Source organism: Mustela nivalis (genome assembly GCF_964662115.1).
Source record: "Mustela nivalis genome assembly, chromosome: 18".
Lineage (NCBI taxonomy): Eukaryota > Metazoa > Chordata > Mammalia > Carnivora > Mustelidae > Mustela > Mustela nivalis.
Genome location: NC_139037.1, coordinates 26,167,421 through 26,192,072, shown reverse-complemented (window position 1 = coordinate 26,192,072; position 24,652 = coordinate 26,167,421). Strand labels below are relative to the sequence as shown.

At 58.1% G+C, this 24,652-nt stretch overlaps 1 protein-coding gene and 1 long non-coding RNA gene across 8 annotated transcripts in view; one reads left to right on the top strand and one right to left on the bottom strand.

The window, feature by feature from the left end:
* Positions 1–3,499: 3,499 nt before the first annotated feature.
* On the bottom strand, positions 3,500–9,265 carry LOC309853893. The gene is made up of 3 exons (XR_014306021.1): positions 8,570–9,265; positions 4,319–4,460; positions 3,500–3,552 (listed from the first exon to the last, which is right to left on the bottom strand). It is a non-coding gene; the product is annotated as an uncharacterized lncRNA (long non-coding RNA).
* Positions 4,344–24,652, top strand: part of ADGRG1 (adhesion G protein-coupled receptor G1) — a 37,881-nt gene continuing 17,572 nt past the window's right edge. Inside the window, exons 1-2 of one of the 7 annotated variants that reach the window (XM_082712413.1) lie at positions 11,489–11,939; positions 21,487–21,744. The gene's annotated coding sequence lies outside the window, so the exon portion shown is untranslated. Of the gene's footprint in view, positions 4,436–11,488; positions 11,983–13,990; positions 14,081–21,486; positions 21,745–22,030; positions 22,287–24,652 lie in introns of those variants that run through there. The other 6 variants (XM_082712414.1, XM_082712410.1, XM_082712411.1 and 3 more) reach the window with 6 other exon arrangements.

The window sequence follows — 24,652 nt, the reverse complement described above, 5'->3', positions numbered from 1 at the left end:
TGCACAACACAGGGCTAGATCACAGTCCAGCAGAGGTGTGGGTTCAAATCCTGACTCTGACACTAATTGGCAATGTGCTCTAGGATGTGTCACTAAATCTCATTGGGCCTCAGTCTCTCTTCTGTAATAAATAGGATTGTTACAGGGATTAAATAAGTCAACCCATTCAGTTTTTAGGAAAGGGCCTGGCACACACACCAAGAAAGTTGGATGTTAGTGTTCTTGTAGGTAAAATGCAGGGCTTTTAAGGTTCAGAGGTTCAGAGGCTGACTTCCTATAGGTAAGAATGGGATAACTCCAAGAGGGCTTCCTGGAGGAGAAGACATTTGAAATGGACCATGGCGGGGTTGGGGGGTGAAATTTCTCTAGGCGGAGATGGGGGTGGGGAGGTCAGGAGAGATGAAGGACCCCTGGTACCGGGAAGAGACCCATGGGCAAGCCAGCCCTGCCCTGGGGTTAGAAGCTCCTGAAGCTCCTCACAGAGTCAGGCCCAGCATGAGCTGTGCTCTTCTCAGCCTGCAACCTCCCTGCCCACATGGCCTTGACATTTCATTTATACCCATTTCCTGTGTTTGGTTTGTATACTGTGAGTGCTGACTCTGAGGAGACATGCGGAGGCCTGGCGGAAAATGCCCCAGGAGGAGATGACTCAGTTGCCCCAATACCAACCCCAAGTAGACCTGAGTCGATTTGACACGGGGCAGATCCGGAGAAGCCCCACAGGGCTGCGCCAGGACGGGTTCTACATGTCCCAGAAGCTCAGGATGTAGCCTGATGCCATCGACTCCCATGGGGTGGCATGAATTGCTCTGACTCTCTGGGTTGCCCTCAGTCTCCTCACCTGTCAAATGGGGGCAGACACACTCCTCAGAGTTGCTGGGATGGTGAAATGAGACTTGGTGGGCAGAGAGCACTTCAGAGTGGTTTCTGCCCTGGTTCCTCATGTCATTCATTTGAAAACACTGTAGGAGGAGTCCTTTAATTATCCCCATTTCACAGACGGGGAACGTCGAGGTTCAGAGAAGGGCTCTGGCCTGCTCTGCACCATGCAGCCAGGGAGCGACCCAAGACTGACCTCCAGATAGGGTGCAAGTGAACAGATAATACAGGCTGAAGCAGGGAGAGCAACCACCAGATGTAGCCAAGAGAGGATGAACTCATCACGGGAAACGGGAACACCGTTGGCTGTCTTTCCACTTCTTTTCTGAAGAGGGGGAGCCCATCCTAGCACGGTGAGGAGTGTTTTCTAAACATAAGACCCTGGCCCCTGGTAGTTACTCTGTAAATATCAGGTTAATGAACAAAAACACGAAGTAGTACAAAATGGCTCTTGTGAATTAACCTGTGAGTGGAAAATGATTTTAAAGGCCAATTAAGGGGCGCCTGGGTGGCTCAGAGGATTAAGCCTCTGCCTTCGGCTCAGGTCATGATCTCAGGGTCTTGAGATCGAGCCCCACATTGGGCTCTCTGCTCGGCGGGGAGCCTGCTTCCTCCTCGCTCTCTGCCTGCCTCTCTGCCTACTTGTGATCTCTGTCTGTCAAATAAATAAATAAAATCTTAAAAAAAAAAAGACCAATTAGTCTTCCCCATGGATGTGGCAGGTATTTTCTCTATGACACCCCTGCTGAGCTTCTCCTTAGTTCCCCCCAGAGATGGGGAGCTCACTTCTTGCGTTTGTGGGCGGCATTCGTTCTGAGAGGGAGTGTGGAGCCTGAGCCTATGGTCCCACAAGAGTGTCAGAGGTCAGAGCTGGGAGCCTTTTGTGCCCACCCCCCCACACTTCCCTCCTGTCCAGATAAAGGAGTCTGCATTTCCTGAGAATTCCCACTGAGCGGGCCTGGGGGAGAGCAAAGGGAGGCTGGGCTGAGGCCAGGACAGAGAAAAGGTCCCAGTCCTGGATCAGACCTCCTGGGTATGACTCAGATGTGTTACGTAACACTCCTAATCCCCCATCTCCCACCTTTACCTGTAAAACCTGCATTAATAAGGGTCTCCTTCTCATAGGGTAAAGCGAGGAGTCCTGGATGGTGGGGGAGGGGGGCTCCTGGACACCAAGCCCCCAGCCCCGCAAATGCTCCACAGTTAGCTTCTCTGGCAGGGCCAGTTGCTGACCCCATTCCTTTCCCTCTAGAAGGCAAGCAGGGCAAAGGCAGATGTCCTCATTTAAGAGCCGACCTAAGGCACAGTGAATTTAAGCCCAGAGCACCGGGGAATGAGGGTGGAGCCAAGGCCTCCCCTCCTTGTCTGGGTAGAGCTCGGGGATTCTTTCACTGTCAAGGCCCCTGAGGGCAGAGTGGGGTGTGGAGGATGGAGCCTGGGCGTGGGGAGCCCAGCAGTCACAAACTGGGACTCCCCTGGTGTTCTTATCAGGGTGCGCAGCATCTCTGGTCACGGGCAGGCAGGCACAGCTCTCAAGGCCTGGGGAAACCCTGGGGCTTTAAGAGTCAGACTGTCTTCCTGCAGGCCTGCTTGTCTCTCTGGGGTCACCTGTGCTCAGCCCATGGGGGCAGAGAGGGCCCAGGGCTTCCGGCTGAGCGGAGCACACATGCATGCCCGTGGGCGGAGCAGAGGCGGTCTTGCACTTGGCAATTTGCCCCCCCCTCGGGGGGGGCGGGGAGAGGAGCAGCGGTTGGAGGCGATCTCAGGACCAGCAACCCCAGTGGGTCTCAGCTGTGGCCAATAGATAGGGCCCTCCCTTGAGATTGGAGTTCTCCACCCCCTTCCCTTGCTGTCCATCTGTCCATCCATCCTTCCTGCGCCTCCCTTCTCTCATGTCTACCTTGACTCTTTTGTTCAGCTCTGCCCACCTCCTCCTTGTTCCTCAGGCACACCAAGTGCCCACCTACCACCGGGCTTCTGTATGTGCTGTCCCAGCCACCTGGCATGCCCTCACTGCAAACGTGTAGTTTGCCTCCCTTGCCACATCCAGTCTGCTCACAGAGAACTGAAACCAAGTCCTCTTCTCCTTCCTCTGCTTGCTTTACTTTGCTCCATAGCTCTTACCGGGTATATTTCACACGTATTGGCTTATTAATTATCTATCTCCCCCTCCAGCTCTAAGAGGTCAGAGATTTTTGCGTTCTGTTCTCTGCTGTATCCCTAGCATCTAGAACAGTGCCTGGTGTGCCACAGGTCGTCGGTAAGCACATGTTAAAAGCATGGCTGAGTCCTTCCCCTGTACGTTTTCCCATCAGCCCATCATCCGTTTTTGTCTTCCCACATTTCCTGTCACCCATCAGTCACCCAGAATTTCTCTGCACCAGGCCCTGGGCTGAGGCTTGGGTTTGGTGACAGGGCAGGGAACACAGATAAGAAAGGAAGAATTCTGACACTGGGGAATGGGTCCCAAGTAAGGGGGAGTCCAAGGGGGCTCTGGGTGACACATGGGGTAGGGGAGGTGAGGGAAGGTTCTCAGAGCACAGGGTGGCCCACAGCGGCACAGGATACAGACTTCGTTGAATGAATCCATGTCTGGAGGACTTCTTGGAAGGAGTGGTATCTCGGGTCTCAGTACTGCGGATACTGGGGGTGGGGGTTGGAATCAGAAGCCACCTGGGGGAGAGGGTTGGTTCCTGGCTGTGAGAACTTGGAATAGACCCTTCCCTGGGTCTCCCTCCCTGGAGAAATGCCGGTCTGAGATGAGGACAAAGGGTGAGGCAGGGGCTGGCCAGGCTGGGCTGGGGGCCAGTGGTGGAGGAGGCTGGCAGGCATGTGCCCAGGGCCCCCATGGGAACCTCTGGGGTGGGGCAGAGCCTGTCTGGACTACTTGTTTCTGCAACCCCTGGGGTGGCTGGAGCAGCTTCCCTGAAGGAAGCTTCATCCCTCCTTAGGATGAAGAGCCCATACCTGTGCCCCCCTTTTGTCTGTCTCAGTTCTTGCTTTGTGTTCTGCAAGAGGCTGGAGGTTCTGAGGGTAGAGACTGGGCACCCTGTTCCCCATCCCACTGTAGCGCTGCCTTACCGCCCCCTCCAGCCAGCGGGGGGCTGTTGACTTGTTTTTTCTATAGGCAGGTAAGCCTGGGCCTGGGTTTCACGTGGGGCCTGAGCTCGGGGAGGCAGCAGGAGGGCAATCAGGGAGGTGATGATTACGGAAGGTGGGCCAGCACCCCCTTACGGGGGTTCCTCCAGGCTCCTCCAGGGACCCTGGGCAGGCCAGCAGCCCATGCATTGGGAAGAGGTCTTGAAAACTCATGGAGGGCTGAGGCCAGGGGTGAGGGGCTCTCAGACCCGGATCCGGGCAGACCCTATAGAGAAATCTGGGAGTGAGAGAGGGAGGTGGCAGCCAGCCGGAAATTCAAGACGGGCAGGCGGAGCCTTACCTGGGACAGCCTGCTCAGACAAGCTCAGGCTGGGTGCGTGAGCCCTGGGAGGAGGTAGAGGTGTCTGCGGAGGAGGCGGAGTCCGGCCAGGAGGCTGCCAAGACTGGAGACTCGGAGGTAAGAAGCCACTGGTCACTGGTCGCTGTTTGTGGTGGAGGACAGGGCAGGAAAATTCGGGAAGTCGGGCTCTCAGGCTGGCCCACCTTCCGTAATCAGCCTGTGGGCAGGCTCTCAGGTCCAGTTCCGGGCCCTGAGGGCATGCGGGAGGCCCGGCCCTGGGTCTGCTCAGGGCTCTGGGCAGGTTTGGAGGCCCTGGTTGTGCTGGGGTTCCCCCCTTGCTGCTCTGAGTGTGGGCTGGGTGGAGCCGATGTGGGGGTCATTTTGGCACAGGGCGGCTGTTGGGGAACGGGGGGGTGCTGTGCATTGTTGAGGACCCAGGTGAGGTTACAAGTCCCAGGGCTCGGACAGGGAGGCAGGGGACAGGCACCCGGGTCTTTGCCTGTTCCGTCCCCCAGCACCCAGAGCCCGTTTCCTCCTAGGATCCCAAGGGAAACCGGTTTGGGAGCAGGTTGGCCCAGGCTGTTTGACTTCTGACAAGGAAGAGAAAGACAGCCCGCCCTGGTCAGCTGAGTGGACGGGACAGGGCCCAGGCCTGGGGACATGCCTGCCCTGTCTGGCCAGCACAGGGTTCTGAGCCTTTCCCCAAGTCCCTCAGGTCCGTGTGATGAGACTTCTGCGGGGTGGCCGAGGACGGGAGAGCCTTAATGGAGGAAAGGGCCTGGGAGCTTTCTTCCCTGGGTGGTTTCCCTGTCTGTATCCCCAGGGGGCTGGGCAAGGGTGATGGTGTGAAAGCACTGACTGAAGCAGCCCTCACCCCACAGTTCACAGCCCTTCTGATTCTCCAGCCCCACGTGCCAGACGGCCAGCCAGACAGATGTGGGTGGCTGTGGGTGGGAGGAGCCTGGCGCCCAGCCAGCTCTGTCTTTACCCACTTGGCTCCCGTGGGGTGTGTGGGCAGCAAAATGGGCGCCCCACGTTCTCTCCGTTAATTAGATAGGCCCTACTAATGAGTAGCTGTCAGCGCTGCCCCATTATGCCTCGTGAGCCATCTGCGCCCCCGCACTTTGCGGGGAGACCCCAGCGACGGCCTGGCTGCCGGGAGGAGGCGTATGCAGAAGGCAAGGCTTCTGGGAGCCATTGCGGCGGGGGGGACTCCTGGGGCCGGAGACCGGGCGCTCTGTGGGCTTGCCACCAGAAAGGTCCGGTTCTGGCTCTTTCTTTTCCAGAGAGAGAAGCGGGGGCCGCTGGAGTCCCGGGTGAGAAGACTGGCCTCCTCCTCTCCCCGGCAGCCAGCACCTTCACTCTGGGGGCATGGGGAGGCTGGTGTACTGGAGAAGGGGTGGGGCACACCGGGTTGGTCAAAGTTGAGATCCAGGGCTCTGGGGACACTCTGGCAGTCAAGGGAGGTGGCACTTTGTCACCTGTGAGACAGAGCCAGTCCTAGCGCCTTTGTACACTGCTGGGCCGTCAGACGGGGTGTCGCCCCACCTCTCTGGGCCTCATTTGCCTCCCTCTGTGTGGGAGCTACAATGACTCACTGCCGGACCAGAGGCCTAAGTCTTGGTTCCCTGAGCAGCTGCCACCCAGACCTCAGAGTCCAGGGCCCAGGGAGTCGCTGACAGAAGGGGCACGACCATATAGAGACATCAGCGGGGCTGCCTGCCCCAGCCCTCCTGTCTGAACAGTTGCGGGGCGGGGAGGAGTTGGAAGTCTCCTCTGAGCACTGTCCCCAACCTTGAAGGACTTCGCCTTTAAAAGAGAGCCCAGGGTAGTAACAGCACCTGTTACTGCTCTCCCAGTGAGATGGCCTGATATCCCCATCTCAGACCTGGGGACACAGCACTGAATGCTCGGAGCTGGACCCTGTGGTGTCAGGTCCCATGTGGCACTATTTGAAGGACTCCGGGGCCATGCCGTGGTGGGGAGGGATAGTCTAGGAGGGATGAGGGGCAGTTTGGAGCCTCCTGGTCACTGAGTCTCCCCCAGGCCTGAGCGGGGCACCCAGAGGCCCCTTGGGAGGAGCAGTCCTCCCAGCTCTACTGCTGGCTCCAGAGGCAAGTGGGAAGGTGACCCCCAGATCCCCTAACTCCTATCTCCTGAGCTATAAAGCAGGGCCCTATGTTCACAGATGGCTAGGACCTCCTCTTAGGAACCCAGGCCTCCAGATGCCTGTCCCTGCACCTGTTTCCCATGGCAAGAGTGGCCTAGCCTCGCTGGTGTGGAAGTAGGGGTGGGGAGAGAGCTTGTGGTCCCTCTTTGGCAGGCCCATCCTTGCCCTAGGGCTCAGGGGCTTCTGATGGCTGAGAGGTGGGAGGGTTCCTGGTATGACCTTCCAGGCCTGTTCTGGCTGGATCTGAACCTCCTGCCGAGTGCAGCTGGGGGCTGGGCTGAGGTCAGACATTCCGTCATGCCTGGAAAGAGGGGGTGGTAGCTCTGTCTACCTTCTATCTCAGGCAGCTGGGCACCCAGGTGTGCCTGCCTCCTTGGGAGGTCAGCAGGGGTGGTTCTCGGATGCCCAGGCAGCCTGAACCCTGTGAGGACCTGTGGTCTATAGTGGTCTCCTCCCACAGGGACAGGAACAGGGGGGATGTCTGCCTGCCTGGCTGTCTGTGCTGGGCCCAAGGCCACTTTTTGTTTACATGAGGTCAAGATGCCACTGGAACAAGGAAGGAGGTACTGGGGGCAGTTTCAAGGCCATGGAGTTAGATTCTCGTTCAAATCCTGTGTGACCTTGGACTGGCTCCCTTTCCTCTCCCCCCACTCCGTCTCCTCCCCCGGCAGATAGGACAAGGCGTCCTTGGCAGAATTGTTGGGGGGAATGAAAGTCACCTGCCTGGCATGCAGTGCGCAACAGGGGTGCATGGACTCTGGTCTCAGACCTTCGGGGAGGGTGGCGAGAGGGCCAATGCTGGGACAGGTGCCCTGACCACCAGCTCCAGAGCTTCTGAAATCCCTTGCAGGTAAATGTGAGCCGGGCACCAGCCTCAGCTCCACCCCCAAGGGAGCCAACTGGGTCCAGCCTGTCCTTAGACCTCCAAATAAGTGCTCAGAAAACCAGGTGTGGACCTGCCAGGTCTCCGCCCTCCTGTTTGCCTGGCTTTCCACCCTTGGAACTGGCACCAATGTCTTGCACCCCAAGCCTGGGCTTGAATCTCCATTAGTCTTGTCCCATTTTTAATGACCCATGGGGCGGGGGGGCCCGTGCTCTCCCAAGTCTTGGATCCATTGGGCTCCCTGTTCCTTCTCCGGTGGGGGGATAAGCAGTGAGTGGGGGAGGCGGGCCCAGGGCCCAGGCACACAGCTCCCTTTGTGAGGGTGGCTGAGTCACATGGGCAACGCCATCCATGCTGGGCCCTGGGGCGGCTGTGACGAGAGGTGGTGTTATCGTAGGCCAGGAGGCTTTCCCACGGGAACGAACTGGGAGGTGTCTGGGAGTGCTGGCCACAAAGCACGGGGTCTGGATCCCGGGACCCAGGTTTACGCCCCGGATCTGGAGCAGACCTGCCATGATGTTTTGGGAAGTTTCTCTTTTCAAGCCTCAGTTTTCAAGTCTGTTCAATGGGAACAGTCATCACTGTTTTTGGAGATGTTGGCCATGAAAGGACTTTGCTGGAATGCCTGGGTGGCTCAGTGGGTTAAGCCTCTGCCTTCAGCTCATGTCATGATCTCAGGGTCCTGGGATCGAGCCCCGCATCGGGCTCTCTGCTCAGCGAGGAACCTGCTTCCCCCCTCTCTCTCTGCGTGCCTTTCTGCCTACTTGTGATCTATTTCTCTCTCTGTGTCAAATAAATAAAAATAAAAGTTAAAAAAAAAAAAGGAAAGAAGATAAGAAAGAATTTTGCAAACTGTGGAGTGCCAGGCCTTTGGGATCTGTGTTGTCTTTATGATAATCGCAATGACACTGACCAGTACTTGTCGCGCACCTACTGTGTGCCAGGAGTGGCTCTCGGTGCTTTTCAAGGCTACTCAGCTTGCAAAGGGACAAGGGCGGACTTGAAATGCTCTTGTCCAATAAAGGCCCACCTCCTAGCAGCCAGTGGTGGCCCGTGACCCTTCCCACAGAGGGGGCACGGCTCTTCACTGCCTGCAAGGCCCTGGGGGGCCAGGGGGGTGAGGATGGAGGAGGAGGAGGAGGAGAAGGCCCCTCCCCCAGCTCTGTCACAGCGGGGCCTCACAGCTCCGTCCTCTTACCCTGTCCTGGGGGCCACGCGCAGTCGCAGATCGGTTCCCAGCTGCCTGGCAGTCCCGTTTCTGTTTCATCTTCAGGCTGTTCTGAACAACAGGGCCCTTGCCAGGACATCAGGGCTGTTCATTCGTGCCCAGGCTGCGAGCTTTATGGTGTGGCCTTGTTAATTATTACCTATGGCGCTGGTGTTATCTCCCCAGGATAGGGGAGAAGGTGGGTGACTGGAGAGGGGGAGCCTGAGTGACCCAGCTGGCAGAGCTGGGAGGAGAAGCTGGTCGGCCTGAGCCCCGAGCCCAGGCTCCCAGCCTCCCCTTCATCCCTTAAAACAAAGACCCTTTGCACTTTCACCTTTCGGCGCTCAGTACCCTGCCTCTGGCCTCTGTCACCAGCCAGTAATGTATTTGACTTTCTCTAGGCCCCGGTGACCCCAGCCCTTCAGCCCTGAGCCCCAGCAGTGCATTTCAAGTGGCCTGTTGGAAGGCTCCCCCACGAGTCGCAGGCCCCCCCATTCCACTGTATCCAAGGGCAGCCTCTTCCCTGCCTCCCAGATCTGCACCCCTGCCTTCACCCCCACCATGCTTCAGGGCGGTTTCTGACATACATCTCTCCCTTCCCCTCGCCTTCACATGTGAGCTAGGGGGTCCTAACCCTGCTTCGGGGTCTTGGACCGAAGCCTCCCCCCGCCAGCTTCTCCCTCTATGTTCTCCAATGCCCTCCGGACCTCCCCTCTACCCAGCCCACCCACGTTGCTGGCATAAGCCCCTGGAGTCCAAACCAGGATTTCTCTTGCTGAATTACTTTGTGTCTCTAAAAGCCAGTGGGACCCAGCCCACAGGTTTGGGCGGGATGAAATGACAGCAGTCTCCCTAAAATAGGCATCTTGACAGGGAACCCTGTAGACATAGCAGCTGTTATCAGTTCGGCTTAGTACTAATAATAGGTACTATTATGATGAATAGTCATTTATTGGGTTTCTCATTTGTGACCCCCAGAGCACTCTGGGAGCTCTTCAATGCCAGGAACTGACTCCCAGTGTCACCCTAATGTAAGCCAGACTCAGGACAGGGTGGGCCCACTGTCCCTGCCCCGGAGCCTGGCACCGTGCCCAGCACATGACAGGTCTCTGAGAAGCCCGAAGGTGACAGGGCAGGCAGAGCTTGGCAAGCGACCTCCTGCCCGGGCCAGTTCACCACATGGGCTTTTCCCACATGGTCCAAGGGGCAGCTGGGCCCAGGCTCTGTGTCTCTTGCTCAGATGTTCTGCCAGGAGAGTGGTGCCTTTACCACTCCACCTGTGAGGGCCTGGTCAGCACCCTCTGTGGGGCATGTGTGTTGGGAGGGACTGCTTCCTGTGGCTTGGACCCCGGGGGACAGCTGAGGCTGCAGTGGCTACCAGCTGGCCTGGCCCCAGAGGATGAATTTTGGAGAAACCAAGGCTAAGAGGCGACAACTTGCTCAGGGACATTGCACGTCAGGGGCTCCACGTCCTTTCTGGATAACTCACTTCCGCACCATTGTTTCCTGGCCCCTCCAGCCCTGGCAGGGAGCGAGTGCCCACTGTGGCCGTGGGAGGGAACCGTGGGCCAGACACGGGCCGAGTGCCCACAGTGCCCGCCTGCTGCTGATTGCTTGGAGGGCACAACACTGGCTTCCTGGCAACTCGGGGGGCCTCCCTGACCCTCACTGTTCGCTTTATTGCCTTTCTCCCTGTGGCTTGTATCCAGCAGGCAGGTGAGGGGTACCTCTCTCTCGCAGCAGACCCCTGGCAGCAGACCCCTGGCCTCCTAGACCGCCTAAAAGGCTTCCTTCCATTCATGTGGCCTCGGGGGACTTTGCAGTTTCCTTTTCCAGAATGCAGATCCTTTCAGGAAGAGAAGGGGTCTACAGCACCCGGCCCCATGCCAGGGGTCTGGGGATGCTGGATTCAAGAGTGGTCAGGAGCGCTGTGTGGAGCCAGACCTCCTGGGCCTCCATCCCAGCCCTGCCGCTTCCCTGCTGGGTGGCCTTGGGCAAGTGAATTCCCTTCTCTGAGCTGTATTTCTCTACCTTGTGCTCTCCCCTCTTCATCACCACATTCACAGCGAATATTTATTGAGGGTTCATCAAGTGCTGGGCACTGGCCCTGGCCCGAGCAACATTCTTCCCTCACTGCTGTCTGGTGAGGTGCAACACCGGTGGTGCTACGGTGTTGATGGGAGAGAAGGTTCTGGAATGCTGTAAATGGTCAGTATATGTAATCATCATCATCATTATTATTGCTGTCATCCCTTACCCTCATTATACTGTGAAATTCCTATGGCACCTATGACTTGGGAGTTGGGTGGGGATGAGGGAAGATGAGGAGCTCTAGGCCGGCAGGGCAGGCCATGAGCCATCCGGAGCTTCCTGACTCTCAGGGTGGTTATGAGCCTAAGAAGTGGGAGCAAGCCGCTGAGAGGCTGGTGGCCAGAAGGGATGAGCCCGTTCCCCAATTTTTCTTTTTGGGCTTTTGGAAACCACCAGGAATATTTCTTTACCTGGGCCTCAGTTTCCCCGTTGGCCCAGCAGATGTACCCCTGGGGTCTCAGAATCTGGAATGGGAGTATTGGAATATTGAAACTTGGGGAGCATTGGAATATGTCCCTTTGCTATGACAACTGGGGATCAAGGAGGGCTCGAGGTCAGGTGGCCTGACTGACCACTTGCCAAGCCACCTGACACCCCTGCCCTCCCCCAAGTGCTTTCCGCTCTGCCGGTCAGTGCCGGCTTCTGTCGGCTGCCAAGGAGGCTGGAGTCTCTGGACTCTCCTTCAGGAAGGGGCAGTTGTCGCCTGCGCCTTGGAGGGGGGGAGCACAGTATCTGAGGGGCCGGTTGCCATGGCAACCTTGGCTTCTCTGCGGGAACTTTGGGGGGAAGAGCCCCAGGGGGTGGGGGAAGCGACAGATGGAGGGCGGGAGGCAGAGTTATCCGCAGCGGGGCTGTCTGTCCACGCTGGGCACCTGTCTGCCTGGATGGGTGGTGAGGATGAGGTGCCCCCTTGCCCAGCGCTGAGTCACGGGCATCCCCCAGGGTCACGGCCAGAGCTCTCTCGGCCCTGCCCCCTCCCGCCTCCCTCGAGAAATCTGTGACTCACTATATGGTCCCGTCATCCAAGCCAAGCTAGGGAAGAGGGAGGAGCCCGACTGGGGCAGGAGGGGGGCGTCCCCCCCGCAAACACCACCTCCGCGGCTCCCTGCTCGCCTTGCTCTGCCGCAAGAGAGGAGCCAGGAACCTCCCACGCTCACCAGCTCGCCCACTGGGGGCAGCCGGACCCTGGCGGGTGGGTTAAGCCTCTGAGGTGAATCGTGAAAGGCGTTCCTGCTGCCTGTCTCCACACAGGACCTGCCATCAGCACCGGGTACCAGATCAAGGGTGTGACAGCGGGAAGGAGGAGGGATGCGGTGTGTGGGGCGGAGGGCAGTGTGGTGGTGTAACAGGGAATTGGGAGGTCTCTTGGTGGCAGCCAGCCCAGATGAACTATGCTCTGAGCGGTCTGCAGGGTTGGCCGGGATGGGCAGGGAGGTGTCTCAGAAGGGGACGGGGCCCCACAGGATGAAATCTCTCGGGGCCTCTTGTTATTTGTTAGCTAGGGAAACTGAGGCTCAGGGTGGTACAGTCACTAGGTCCAGCAAGCTATGGTCTGCTCTCTGGTCTGTGAGATAAGTCCCCACTCCTGCTCCCACTGCAGATAGGGGAACTGAGGCTCCCAGGTCATGTCTCAAGTCTAGGGATAAAGGTCCAGGGTGCAGCCTTGGGGAGAAAAGGCTTTGTCCACAGGTGCCCAGGGCGGGGTCCGGGGGTGTCCAAGTGAACCAGGGGCAGTCTGACTCCTCACCACACAGGCCACAGTGCCCCCGGCCATGGGGTCTGAGAGAGGGTCTCGGGAAGTAGGGGAAGGTAGATGGGGAAGCAGACTTTGCGGCTGGAGCCTCCGACCCGCAAACCACCAGACCCTGGCGCTCCCATGTGTGTGGCACTGATAGGAATTCCTCTCCAGGCACCCGCAGCACCTGCCCTGTAACAGCGGCTGGGGGCAGGGGGCGCGGTGGGGTGGGCGGGGTGGGGATCTACTGGTTCCCATTCCCTCCTCTTCCCCAACCAACCTCCTTCCTGCCGGGCTGAGCTGGGGTCTTCCGTGGCCCCACGGGAGGGACTGGAGCTCATTTTACTGAGGAGGGTTGGGGGTGCTTATATTCAGATAGGAACCTCTCACCCCTTCACCCCAACTCCCATCCTGCCTGGTAGGGTGGGTCGGAAGAGTCTTTGTGGCTCCAGAGCACCAAAGAAGTTACTCATGCAAGCTTTTATTGAGTGCCTACTGTGTACCTGGTATCCTGGGGGTGGGGGCAATGAATGAGACAGTTAAGGCGTCTGAGAACTCATGGGTGACCCGAACTCAGGGCCAAGCCCCCGCGCCCTTCCTGTGGGCACCTTGATGGCAGAGGGGCTTTCTTGGGGCTGGAGACTGAGGGGGAAAAAGCCTTCCCTGTCAGTGAGAGCCAACAGCTGCTGAGTTGGTTCCCCAGAGCCCAGGCCAGGGTCCCATGGAGACTTCCTTGCCAGTGTCTAGAGATTGGGCTGCTTTGGGGGCCAGACCTAATCCCCTTTGTGGCAGGGACCTGGGGGATCTGGGATACAGATCCTCCTCAGTCACAGCACCTTGCCTTGTCTCTTTCTCTCTGGGTCTCAGTTGTCCCAGCTGCTGAATGGGTATGTAGAGGTGATGATAGCTTGCTCTGCCTGTGGTCCTGGGGCTCAGCTTCAAGGGTGTCCGCGTGTGAAGGACACCAGTCCGGGCACGGTCTGTGGGGGAGAGGCTGTGCTAGGCAGCCTGCGTGCACTGCGGGTGCTGGCTTCAGTGTCCTGGGCCCCTGGACAGGGGCTGGTCAGCCTGGCTCGTCAGGGACACAGATAAACGAGATGGTGAGGGTCTGGGATTGAGGAGTGGCAGAATATTGCTCGCGGAGGGGTAGAGAGCTTTCTGAGCTGGGAGGAGGACCCGGCTGGGCTTGGAGACCTGGGGGGAGGGGTAAAGGGGTTGACTGAAGTGCATATATGAGTTTGGGGTGGGAGGCGTTTTGGGCAGAGACCATTGCATGGAAAAGGCTGGGGACGATGGTTGCTGGGAGATGGAGCAGGTGATGGCACAGGAGACCTGCCACGGGTCACTTTCTGGGGCCTGGAGTGCCAAGCCAGCAGGTCTCCCTGTGCACTGCAGGCAGGGGATGGCACTGTGACCAGCAGCCTGGTCAGATGGGTGCTGGCGGGGGCGGTGCTGGGTGCCCTGGCTATGACCCCAACAGGATGGGGAGGGTAAGGCTGTGAGGTGGGATGGCCTGGCTGCCCGAAGTCCAGGCTGTTGGGTCCACCGCTCGCTTGTGCTTGGAAGGCAGCTTCCTGGCTGTGGGGACAGAGAGGGAGGGGGCCCCCAGCTGAAGGGAGGGCGGCTGAGAGAGGCAGAGTCTGTGTGCTGTGGCCATCGCCTTCCTAGCAGGGCGGGTATGACAAAGATGGGAGGGGGAGGCAGGCAAGCCTTGAAGGGGGTCACGTGGACCACGCTCCGTGTTCTGGCTGAGCCAGGCCACAGGTCCCTTGGTCCTTAGCAGAGCTTCGAGCATGGGTAGGGGTAGGGGGTGGGGGGCAGGTGTGGGGCCCCTTCCAGGGATGCAGGCACAGGTGGGCTCCTGCAGGGCAGGGGTGAAGAGTCAGGGCCATGGCTGTAGGGGGAGGACATGGCACCCCCAGACCCTGCCTTCTGATTCCCAGCAGATGGGGGCATCACGTGAGCAAACCCAGCAGTCAGGGAAGCAGGAGCCCAGGGACCAGGCAGATGGCAAGTGGGGAGTGGGGCCAGGCTGCCACAAAGGGGCCTCTCAGACCCCGGGGAGGGGCTGGCTGGGCCTCAAGGTCCCTGGGCTTACCCTCTACCGGTCAGGTCCTCATGCCTCACCGGGAGATCCTTGAGGCACTCGGGGAGTCGCGCAGATTCTGGGGTCAGACCTGGGCTGCTGGGGAGAGGGGCTAATTGGGACACACAATTTCTGACCCCCACCGGGGTCAGAACAGGTGGGCCAAGGCACCCACCCGGGGCCCCTGAGGTCCCAAACTCTCCCTGGTTCCGGGGGGCTTGGCCTGAGCTAGAACATCATGGAGCTCCCTCCTGGAGTCCCCGCTGGGCGCTGGGCTCTGTGCTTTGCACACACCTTTGTTCCTGCCAGGTTGGTGCTCCGACTGTCCCCTTGAGAGACGAGGACACTGAGGCACGGGAGTCTTACCCACGAGGAACTACTTGTCTTTGGGGCTCCAGAGTCTGCGATCTTGCCCACTGTGCTGCCCTGGCCTCCTCAGTTGGGACAGGGCTCCTGGGCCAGGCTGGGCTCCACGCTGGGTGCCAGAGAGCCCAGCCCCGCCCCTGCCGAGCCAGCGCTCTGCTGTGGGTCCCACGGAGAGACGGAGAGACGGAGAGACGGAGACCTATCTGCCTGGGGAGAGTCCTGGCTTTATTCCTCTCTGGTGATGTGACCTGGGGCGTCTCCCTCAGGGTCCTCATCTGGAAAAAGTGGGTAACAATAGTGTCCCCACTGATGCGTGAAGGAGGGATTACTGGGCTGTGTCCGCTTTTATCCTAAGATCTCCTCCATCGGACAGGAGGGGGCACTGAGGCCCAGGGACAACTAGCAACAACCCAGGCTTGGGGGTGGGGCTTCATCCTGCCTGCCCCTTGGGGAGAGCTGGGGCCCCCTGGGCTCTGGCAGGACCTGGTGGGAAGGTTGGTGGGCTGGGTGTTGGGTTCCTGAGCGGCCGCAGGCTCAGGCTCAGACAGTTTGTGGTGTGCGTGGCTGTTCCCAGGCAGGCAGAGATAAAGGCTGAGCCCCTGAGAAGCGGGCAGAGCTTCTAGGCATCAGTGGAATGGGCTCTAGGCTATAGGGAGGTGGCCTGGGGTGGAGGGCAGGGACCTTTCTGTGGGAGCCGGCCCTGTGCCCGGTCCTTGCAAGGCTGGCCAATCTGCAGCTAATGGCTCCAGCCCGGCTTCCCCCTAAAGGGGGCTGCTTCGATGAACTCCAGATAAGCAACAAGGAGAGACTCTCAGGCCACTTCTCAGGTGTCTCTGCCCTGTCCTCAGGCCTCTGCCTTACACCTCCCAGAAGCCCCAGCCTTGTCTTTCAAGGCCTACAGGGGTAAGCAGGGGGCCACAGGGGCCCAAGGTTGTGACCTACCTGGACCTCAGTGTCCCTACGATACACAGAGCCAAGAGTCCCATCCCTGGGCAGGGTGGTTGCTGGGATGGGTCTGGAGCCGCCCCCGGGGTGGGAAGCGTGTACTCAGCTCACTGAGCCGCTTTGAGAGGTCTTCCCTAAACCCGGGCAGAAGAGTTGTCTTCAAGGTCATGTGGTGGCCGAGTTGGAACTAGGTTCAAATCCTGGAAAAGCAACCTTGAATAAGCAGCTCAGTCTCTCAAAGCCTCATTACTTATGCTGTAAAATGGGGACGAAGACATCTCAGTTTCTAATCTCTCTCTGAGGCCTGTGGGGGATGAGCTGAGACGGCGGCCCCCCTGGAGCCCCCATGGGCAGTAGAACCCCACGTGGAGCTGTCCCAGAACTTCGCTCCTCCATCGCGCAGCTCAGCTGTGCCCCTGGGAGAGACAACCCAACATGGTGGCTCTGGGGCTGTCTGGTTCTGTCTCGGTTCCATCTACTGTGTGAACTTGGACAGGTATATTGGCCTCTCTGTGCCTTGTTTCCCTCGTCTTTAAAATGAGGCTGATAATGGTCCCTTGAGAAGGTGAAGTGAGCCACTGTATTTTAAGTGCTGAGTGTCATGCTTGGCACACTGTAAGTGATATTGTGATTGCCACTGATCTGGGCCACCACCAAGATCTCAGGAAGCAACAGTGAGCTTATCCAGCCTTGTGCTCCCATGATGTCATTGGAAAGTCACCAGGCCCCCAGAGCCTGTGAGGGCCCTTGGACACTCCCATCCAATGGGATCTTGGTCTGCTGGCATGGTGTTCTTCAAGAATGGGACTGCCTCCTGCTCTGCTCTCTGACCTCAGGCCTGACCGCTTGGCCATTGTCCTGGAACCTGAGTCCAAGTTGGGCCTGTTTCCTTGGGCAGCACTCTACGGTTATTCCTTTGCTGGGCTGTTTCCTTGGCTTTTCGGCCCCTCACCTGCACAGGTGGCAGGCCCCCTCTGGGTCCCTGGACAAGTATAGCTCTCGGTGGTGGGTGGGGGGGTGCTCTATGGTTAGCTCCTTAGGTCTCTGACCCTGTGGCAGGGGGGACAACTGCCTAGACCCACCTGTCTTCATGGTGACAAATGTGAGGGCTGAACCCCAGGGGTTAGTGGGAGCAACTGAGTCATGTTTGGCCTGGTGCCCTCTGCCTACTGCTCCTCTGGCTGTGCCACCATCTGGCCAAGTGCCAAATCCTTGGGGAGACTCAGAAACACCCACCCCTTCTGGTACATAGAGCTTCACTGCCTGTGAAGACCCTTATCCAGTCTTGAGTACTGCTGGCCCCTGGAGATTTGAATCCTTATCTACATTTCACAGATGGGGAAGTAGGTCTCACGTTCCCTGGACAGTCGGTGGTCGGTGGGGGCCTGAACACAGGCCTGGACACTTGCCCCTGGCACCACAGATGGCTGCTTCCACTTGAGGTAGTGAGCTTCCCATCCCTGCAAGTGTTTAAGTTCTGCAGGGAATTGTAGAGGGAACTGGAGCAGCAGGTGGGGTTCTTTACGGCTCCTTCCAGCCCCATGCTTTTCTGGCCCTGAGTGGGAGAGGTGCCCAAGTCCCACATCGTCCCCAGGCATGAAGTTCCTAACTAGCCAGCCCACTGGCCATGTCTGGGGGCAGGTGGCACTCCAGAGCCTTGCCTGTCACTGCCCAGACTCCCACCAGTAGCGCCATCCAGTGGCATCCTTGGGAGGCTCCCGCTGGCCTCCCAATCAGCTGGTGGACTGGGTGGAAGACAAACAGGGATGGGGCAGGAGTGAGTCTGGAGGGTGGAGGGAGGATCCAGAAGGGGACACGCCCCCCCCAAGTCATCAGGGAGCTGATGCTGCCCCTTGCTCTCCCTATCCAATGGGCACGTTACCTGGGTAGGGGTGTTCCTGACCCCGTGGCGCTTCCCCCTCCCACACACCTGCATGTGACAGGGCCTCACGAGAGAGCTGTGGACAGCGGGCAGGCTCGGAAGGAGTCCTCACCCAGTTTCCTTAAAGCTGTATTTATCCTGCGTCTGTGGTCGCACCTGCCACCCTCTCTCGGGCTCTGCTACCTAGGCATACAGCCCAGATGAGATGGGTGGGGTCCTCTCTCCAGGCTGGGAGCCAGGGATTCCCAGGTCCTGGTGCCTGGCCAGGCATGGGGGTGGGGCAGGCCGGGGAGCAGTGCCCATCACTAGCTATTGTTGGGAGGACAGCCGGTGCTCCCGCGCAGAGACACTGCAGCAAGTGCTAGCGCATCCGGGGGTCCCCACCTCAGCTCCTGCTCTCGGATTCTGTCTCCCACAGAGCTGGGAGCCTCAGTAACTTCTGTCCAGGAAGGGTAGAAGTGTTCGCAGACCCCATGGGTGTAGGGATGAAGGGACCCAGCCCCTGTTCCTGGGCTGTGAGGTTTTGGGTGCAGCACAGCCTCGTGGAGCTGCGTATCCAATCCCCTAGAGTTAGTGACGTTTCTGTTCTGTGTCCTGGAGAGTCCCAGGCAGGGGGTCCATGCAGAGCAGAGGGTACAGTGCAGGCAAAGGAGTGTATGGAACTGGATTGGGGTCCAGTTACTAACCGTGTAGCTGTGGGCAAACAGCTTCTCCCATGGCTGAGCCTCAGTTTTCTCAGCTGTGAAATGGGCACACTAGTGCCCCCCTTATAGAGTGGGCAGGCACACACATTATGGGACACTAGGTGCACTTCATAGGATCTGTGCTCCCACGTGGTTTCCTTCCCTGCTTCCCTGCTGCCTTGTAAGTCTCTGCATGCTGGCTGTTGGGATTTGCCCACCGCCAGGGTCCTAGACCCCAGGATCTTCCCTGGCCACAGAAAGGTACAGTTTCCCCTCCCTGCCCCACCTTGGGGGAGGCCACAGGAGTCCAGATGGAAGTTTAGCATTGGCCACCTTCATGGCAAATTCCTTCCTGGGTCCCTTCTTAGCCCTGGGCCATAGGAATAGGCTGTCAAGGGACCTGGGGTAGTAACTGCCTTTGAGTCCAGAGAAACCCAAGGTTCAGTGATCACAAATTCAGATGGAATCTCAGACATCACCTAATCTAGCAACTTTGAAAGTCTGTTTGTGATCTTAGTGATTTAGGAAAGGCTTGGGCTCCCAGGCTTCTTCACTGCAGGACTTTTCAGAGCCTTTACCAGGCAGCTGTGTATTGGAGGAAATGCAAGGCTGGCATTTTAGGTCCTATCCCTATTCTCAAGCTGTGCACAGTCTTGGGACTCCCTCTCTGACCAAGCACTTGGCAGAGATGTTTATGCCCCCGAGCCAGTGAGAGGCTGGGGAGTCAGGATGGCTTGATCCTGGAACCCCTGTCCCAGTGGCATTTTTGGAACAGAAGTATAGCATCAGGAATTGGCTCGGAGCCAGCCTGACCTGGCTTAGAATCCCAGCTCTGTCTCATCCATTCTTGTACTTAACCAGCAGTCATGCAGCATCTACTGTGGACCAAGGATAACACTAGTACAGGAGATTCAAGTGGTGAACCAGACAGTAAGTGTTGAGAAATGGAAAACAAGTAAGCAAACTGAAGGGGCATCTCAGACAGCGTTAAGTGCTGTAAAATTAAGAAGATAAGGTGGCGTGGAAGAGTGTGATGTTGGGGAGGATAATTTTGGCTGGGTAATCATGGATGGCTTCTTGGGGGAGGTGATACTCAAAATAAGGACTAAGAAGAAATGATTCAGGGAATGGGTCCAGGAAAGGATGTGCTATGTTGAAGGGCAAAGGCCCTGAGGTGTGTCTCAGGAGAGAAAGAAGGCTAGTGTGCTGGAGTTGGTGAATGCCTGGTGGGTGGGGGAAGACAGGGGCAGGTGGTGGTGGTGGGGTGTGAGGCTGCTAGCTTGTTATTTGGGCAGTCATGCTGCTTCCTGAGCCTCAGCTGTCTGATTGGTAAAATGAGCCTCATCATTTTTGTCCACACTCCGCTCTGGTCTGCAGTGTCCTGAGCCTCGTCAATGTCTTTGGCAGAGACTTGGCTCTGGGCAGCCATGACCTATGAGCTATCATAAGTATTTTTGTCATTCCCAGTGCTCTGCGACGTTGGGTGGGACCTGCGATGTTGTGCCTCTGTTTCTCTGAGAGTCCCTGCAGTTAGTGAGTACCACATGTGTGTAAAGGCCGGGGGTGCCCCATCTGTGCCTAGCTCCCCTGAACTGCAGCTCCCTGCCAGCTCTTTTTAAGCATAGAAGCTTCTGATTCAACAGTGCCTGCCTTCTCTGGCCCAGCAGGCCCTGGAATCCTTTCCGGGAGAAGGTTCCACTGAGAACAGCAACTCCTTTCTTTGCTTTCTTTTCCTCTTCCTCCGGGGGGCCAAAAATAGTGCCTGAATGGGACACAGCTCTGGGCTAGCAGCAAGACAATAGTTGCCTCCTGACTGAAGCCGCCCCGCTGGCTCTGGTCCACAGGTGGGGGTTGGGGATAGGAGGGGAGGTGTGCGGGTGCATGGGCACAGCATCACCCCCCAGGCCCCAAGCCCTTGCTGCCTTTCCCATGGCCTCTGCCAGAAACCATCGCAAAGCCCCCTCCGGCCCCTTGAGTGTGATTGCCAAGGGGGTTCCCCACTTGTTCTGGGAAAGTGTTCATAGCTGCTTGGCCGAGACCCTAGCCCGTTAGCCTCCTGAGCAGCGCCGCCCTGTCTCCTGGTCTGATGCTGGTCTGGAGCCGTAGGCCCAGACAGACATGTCTGCCCCTGGTTCTCTTCCCTGCCCTGTCTGGCACATGGACGCCACCCCCTGTCTTCGATGCTCTTTCCTCTTGCACTAGGTGGCTGTGAAGGACTTTTTAGAGGTCAAAGTGATGTGCTGTCTTGGGAGGAAGTGAGCTCCCTGTCACTGGAGGCGATCAAATAAAGTTTGGATGTGCACTTGGTGGGGGCTGGGATTTGTCAAGTGTCAGATCCACATTTGGTCTTGATGTCTTCATGTCTCAGAAGAGATCTTGGTTAGAGGTTCCCATCCCTCCCTACCAGCTGGGTGGCCTTGAGCAAGTCACATCACTTCCCTGAGCCTCTGTTTGCTTATCTGGAAGATAGCTTCCATGGAGCTAACCTTGGAGAGTGGTAGAAAGAGATCTCCAAAATGCCTAGGGTAGTACCGAGCACATAGAAGGGGTTTCAGAAGCTTTGACTATGTTCTCTTCCCTTTTCCACCCTGGTACTCAGTGTGCACCACAAAAAGGTGGGTTTGACCCACTCTTGGCCCTCAGGGAACTCTCTGGAAGGAAGCCAGGAGGAACCCCCCAGCCCTAAGGATAACTCAGAAGGAAGATTCCTTGTGGGCTGTGGCAACCTAGAAGGCTTCTAGAGAAGTATGGTGCACGCTCAGCACTTGTGACAGCCAGTGATGAGGGTTGGAGGGGTGTCCAGCCTGGGAAGAGGTCAAGGCCACAGCCTGGCAGCCTCCAGGGGCAAAAGCAGCTGCTAATAGGCATCTCTGGTCACAAGGGTGGCCCCCGCCGCGTCCCAAAAGGATTTGGTTTAAAGTCAACGTTGACAAACTCAAGCAGGTGTCCGGTGCTGCTCTCCGTGACCCTCACCCTCCGCCCTCCACCCTGCGCTTCCTCCTGCCGGCTCCCTCCTGGTCCGGCCAGGGTTGGAGTCAGGAGACTTGGGTCCGGGACAAGTTAGGGCGCCTCTGCTCTGCTGGGTCGGAGCCGAGCAGTGACGTAGTCCCGTTCAGGCAGCTGCCAACGGTTGCCAGGGCAACGGTTGCCAGGGGTTGCTGTCACCTGCGCCCCTTCTCCCGGGCTGGTGGCTGGGGCTCGCAGCCCGCGCGCCTCTTCCGTGGCTGCCCGCTTTGTCTGAAGCTCCAGCGAGGGGGCAGGGGCTGGGGTGGCTCAGCTTCAAAGTTCTCCCCAGAAAACGATCCACCCGCCCAGCAGACTGCAGCCCTCTGCTCACTCGGTTCAAGGTCCACTCGATGCCACAAAGGAGGAGCCCAGGTACAATTTCCCCTCCTCCCTTCTCCCCTCCATCCCTCTCATTCCTGGTGCTGCCTCCCTGTTCCCCCACCCCCCCTTCCCTTTCCCCTTCCTGGTCCTCCCCTGCTGTGCCTCCCCTTCCCCTGCTCCTTCCTACCTCCCTCCCCTTCCCCCTCTCTTTCTTTTCTCCCTCCATCCCTCTCCCCCATCTCCCCTTTCTCCCCAGCACTGCTAGGGTAGCTGATGGATGGGGTGGGGGTGGAGCTAGGTGGGAGCAGGGACCCTCTGGAGGCCCAGAGGCTATGCATAGGGGGAGTCAGACAGCAGCCACAGGGAGGAAGTGGTTGGGGGTAAAGGCTCCACGCCACTCTCCTCAGCCACACTCTAGCTCTGGGCTGCCCCTTCAATGAACACAGATAAGCCTCTGAGGGGTGTTGGGAGGCTGCATCCCCCGCATGGGGGGTCCCCTGGGCCCTCAGAGGAAGGGTGTTTGGAACCCCAAGGAGATACACCTGCAAACACCTTTCCTGCAAGTTTGAAAGAGAAGGCTTTCTAACAGTCAGGTAAGGTTAAGGGTAAACGGGCCACAGAACCAAGGGCCACAAAGCCAAGAGCATCTGTTCTGGAGCCAGGTCCTGGGGCAGCATCTCGTGCCCTCCCCTCGCTGGCTGGGCAGTCCCTGGCAGGTAGAACCACCTTCCGGGGACTCAGTTTCCTTATTTGTTAAATGAGTATAAGGGCACATGTCTCTTAAGGTTTGGGGGAGGATCACTGTGTTCCTTTGTGTCAAGAGCTTAGACTCCAGTCTTGCATTTTCCAAGAGCTTTAATCAATGTTAGCTGTGTTGCTGGAGCGGGTGAGCATACTGCTGGGGCGGGGGTGGGGGGGTGCGAATAGTGATGGAGGACACTGTGGTGCTCAGTGAGCTGGTGGGATCCTGGTCTGGGCCTCCACTGCCCTTCCCAGGCCTCTAGCTTTCTTGGGGGAGGACACCTGGTCGTGTGTCCTGTGCACCTCTCAGCCAGGGATCTGGGACCCGGAGGAGGAAGAAAGAAAGGGAGGGCTTGTGGCTGGCCTTGGGAATACTAGGGTGCTATACTCCAAAGACAGGTGCCCTGCCAGGCCCAGAGTAGCTGATCTGCAGCCCCAGCAGGATGCTGACTGGGCGGACCTTGTAGGCCTGGCCTTGGGCAGTGTGGGAACGCAGATGGGGAAGGAACACTGCAGCCAGCCAGCTGAGGTCTGCCTGTGGTTTGAGAGGGAAGAGAGTCTGGCCAGGAGGAGGAGATGGCCAAGCACCTTCTTTGCTCCTGGCTGCCACCTGGGCCATAAGCCCTGGTCTTCCCTGGAAGCATCCAGAGGCCCAGCCCATGGAGAAAACAGATGAGGACAGGGATCAGAGAGAGGATGGGCTGGCCAAAAGTTCCCGGGGCCACTTGGCTACAGTTAGTTCTGGACCCAGCACACCTAGCGCCTACCACCCCCGCTCTGGGCATCTGCATTCTCTGGGCAGGTGCTGACTGGTGTGTGTCCTGGTGCTCTGGAGCCCAGCCTCAGCGGCCTCCTGGGGAGACGGCTGTGGGGAGGCTTCGGGGGAGGGCAGGCCCCACACTGTGCCAGGGGCATGGGGCTGGCACCCAGTTTCCCGAACTTGCTCCTGAAAAACCCTGGCGCCTGAGTCCGAACCCAGCCTCAGCCAGATCTGGGACCCTTTCTGATCTCTCTTTTTAGGTTCCGAGTCCCTGTAATCCATTCTTGAATTCTAAGAGGCTTTGATTCTCAGCTTCTAAAAGCTCTGGCATGCTCATATTGCCTCTTTCTCTTTCTCTGCCCTTCCCTCCCTCTCTCTCTCTCAATTCCAATCTTCTAAGTGTCCCAGCTGCTTGAGGAGAGGCTGAGGGCCCAGCTGGCTGTAGCGGACTTTAATGGAAGGGCCCGGCGGGGGACAGGGCTGGCAGTGCCCCTTTCCCCAAGAACTGCTGCAGCCCTCAGGAGGGAGGTGGGATGGGGCTGCACATACCCCAGGCTCCCCAGGGACCTCTCGCCTGGAAGTGTCAAGGATGATGATGAGTTGCCTGGGGGAACATCACAGTCTAAATGGCTCCCGAAGCCCATCTCCTGATAGCTAATGGCCTCTGAGGGAAAGGGAGGGGCTGGAGCCTGGGAGGGAGGGTGCTGACGGGTTTCTTATCTTGTGTGGCCAGCAAAGAGCTCGCTTCTCCTGTTGATAACAGGTGCCCATGCTAAAAAGGATGTGCCATCACAGTGGGCTGGGAAACTAAGCCCAACCAAGCTCTGTGGATTTTCTTTTTGCAGGACTTATCAGAGCCTTTGACATGCTAATACATAAGACCCAACAGGGCCTGCATTATTTCTCTAACTTGGGAACTATTGCTTCTTGGAAAGTGCTTTGGCAAGTTAACCACATGGTAAGGATGAGGAGACAGTCCCAGACAAGGGATAGGACTTTGGAGACCACCATGACAAAAAGCATGACTTTGAGGTTGGGTGGCTTTGGGTTTGAGTTCTGGCTTGGCTACTTGCTGTGTGATCTTGGGCCTCACCTAACCTCTCTGGACTTTAATTTCATTTTCTTTAAACTTTACATTTTCAATTGGGTCATAATAGCCTTTGTTCCCTGGACTCATGGTAGGGACTGAGTGGTAGTTTGTGCAAAGTGCTTTGCTCCACACCAGCACAAACTGAGCACTTGCTAAATGGATTTAGCACTTGCTAAATCCCCTTCCTTGGATTCCAGGGTCCTTCCCACTGTGCTGGACAGACCCTGCCCCCTCCTCCCCACCTTGTGGGGTCTGGCCAGGCACTGTGGGCTGGAGTGCAGAGGCCGCGGGATGGGGTGTGGAGGCCCGAGGTTCAGGGCATCGGAAACATCCTAAGGCTGACATCCCAGAGAGGAGGACCAGTGTGT